Source organism: Arachis hypogaea, chromosome 3 (genome assembly GCF_003086295.3).
Source record: "Arachis hypogaea cultivar Tifrunner chromosome 3, arahy.Tifrunner.gnm2.J5K5, whole genome shotgun sequence".
Lineage (NCBI taxonomy): Eukaryota > Viridiplantae > Streptophyta > Magnoliopsida > Fabales > Fabaceae > Arachis > Arachis hypogaea.
In genome coordinates this window covers 79,483,017-79,485,564 of record NC_092038.1, presented here as the reverse complement: position 1 = coordinate 79,485,564, position 2,548 = coordinate 79,483,017, and positions in this window count along the sequence as shown.

Sequence of the window (2,548 nt, the reverse complement as noted above, 5' to 3'; positions counted from 1 at the left end):
TCCCTTTTCTTCTTCCCTTCTTCTACCCCTCATCCAACACTTCCAAACACCATTGATAACCATTTATTTTAGTTAGTTAATTAGTTAGTTAGTTAGTTTGTTAGATAGATTTAGTTTAGTTTTCATTTTATTTTCTCCATTTTCATCATAAGTGTTGGATTATTGACTTTGTTTACTATACATTGTTGCCCCTTATTGCCTAAATGCTATTTTAGCATTAATGTTTGTAGATAATCTTTGTTGGACTATTTAATTGAGGTTATATTTTGCTACTTGGTTTTGAGTTTTTCATGCTTACCTTTTAAGAATACCAAGTGATGAGAATTGCATTTGAGCTTGTAACTTTTTTTGAATTGCATGATTTGGCCACCATGTGATTTGAACCGTATTCTTTGATTAGGCAATCTCTTGATGGATGATGTTGTGCATTTACCTTAATGCATTGTATTTCATGATCATACGCATCCATATGTGTTTGGCTTGAATGCTTCCATGCTTCTCTAATGCTTGTTTTACCTTACAAGTTTACTTAAAGCATCTCAAGCACACTAGAATAAGTGAAGTGCATGCTTCTTTTGTGACGTAACTTTTAGGCTAATGTGTGTTCTAAGCCGCACAATTTAGAATTCACACACTTATTCGTCATTCATGTCACACTAATTCACTCATTCATTTCTAGTGATTTACCTCATTCCAACAATGTATGCTTCCTTGCTTTTATATCTTCTCATCTTATGGTGTTATATTTTTGTTTTTCATAAATGATGCACCGTAAGAAATACCGGAAGCAAGACTAAGAACACGCAGCAATCCGGAGAGTCACCGTACCCCCTTGCTCATCTTTGAGTGCACCGAGGACGGTGCAAACTTTTAAGTGTGGGGAGGTCATCCGGCCGGTCGGCGATTTTGGGTGACAAATTTCTAATCCCAACACTTTTGCAATTCATTCTAGGATTTTATGGTTTTTACTTGCATTTTCTTAATTTTTGCATATATATATATACACAAGAAGCTTAGTCAAAATAATGAAATTTTTTTCAAGGATTTCTATCTATAGGGCATCAATTGATTTGAGTGAAAACTTTTCATAGAACTTGCTTGAATCATATATATATTGTGGAACATGGATTTTGAGCTAAGAACACAAGCAAGTGAGATTTGAGCCTAATGGTGTGGTTACATCTTATAACCACTTATTTTTCCCTTCTTGTGTGCATTATTCTCTTTCTATGATTGTAATCTTTGATTTGTTTGATTCTTTATGTCCATTATTTTGTGTATTCATGCATTTATATGATTGAGGCCATCATTTCATTTAACTCACTTACCCAAATAGCCGTACCCCTTATCATCCATTGTTAGCCAATTTGAGCCTACGCTTAACCCACTTGGTTCTTTAATTTAGCACATTACAAGCCTTAAAGCGGAAAACAATAAATGTCCTTATTTGGATCTTTGATTAGCTTAGGCAAGTGTGTGTGAGTATCATTCAAGTGTGGGAACCTTGGGACATTGGGAGAATAAAAGGGTAGTTTTGTATTGTTATTGAAAATATTGGGAATTGGGTACATACTCATGTATTGATCAAATGTAAAACCTTATGCATTGATGTTCTTGTATATAGAAAGAAAAGAAAATGAGAAAAACAAAAGAAAAAAAAGAAAAATAATATGGAAAAGAAAAAGAAAAAAATAGAAAAAGAAGAAAAAGAAAGTAATAAAAAGGGGACAAAATGCCCCAAAGCAAGGTCCAATAAAACTCAATGCATATGTGTTGTGAAATGAAAAGAAATTGCATGAGTATGTGAAAAAGTGAAAAATGGGTAGTTAGGTTAGAACTTAATTGTATAGGATGTCATAGGTTAGGTGGGGAGTTTAAGCTTATCAAAGATTCAAATTTCAAGCTCACTTAACCATATAAGCATCATACCTTGACCCTAGCCCCATTACAACCAAAGAAAAGACCTCATGATACTTGTATGCATGCATGAAATATATGTTGATTGTTACAAGAAGAACAAATCTTGGAAAGCATGATTAGGGGAGAATTGAGAGAATCAACCCTAAACACTTGAGCGAAAGGAGTGCAAACACTACCGGTGAGGGTTTGATGCTCAATTACATGTTTTCACCTATGATCATAATTTTCATGCAAGTTTGTAAAAATATTTAATAACTCAATTTAATTTTGGATTAGACTTGCTAGTCCTTAGCCCTTGTGCATATATGCTTCTTGGGAATTGATTTATTTTGACCAAGCAATTGCATTCATGTAAATAGTTGCATATAGGTAGATTGCATTTAGTTAGTTTCCATTGAATAAATGCCATCCCTTACTTCATTCTTGGTTTTAGCATGAGGACATGCTTGGTTTAAGTGTGGGGAGGTTGATAAACCCTATTTGTAGGGTTTATCTTGTGCTTAATTTAGGGGATTTTATAACCTTTTACCCACATTTATCCATTGAAATAACATGGTTTTATAATTTCTCCTTTAATTGTGCTTAAGAGTGAAAACATGCTTTTTAGGTCTTAAAATAGCTAAATCTA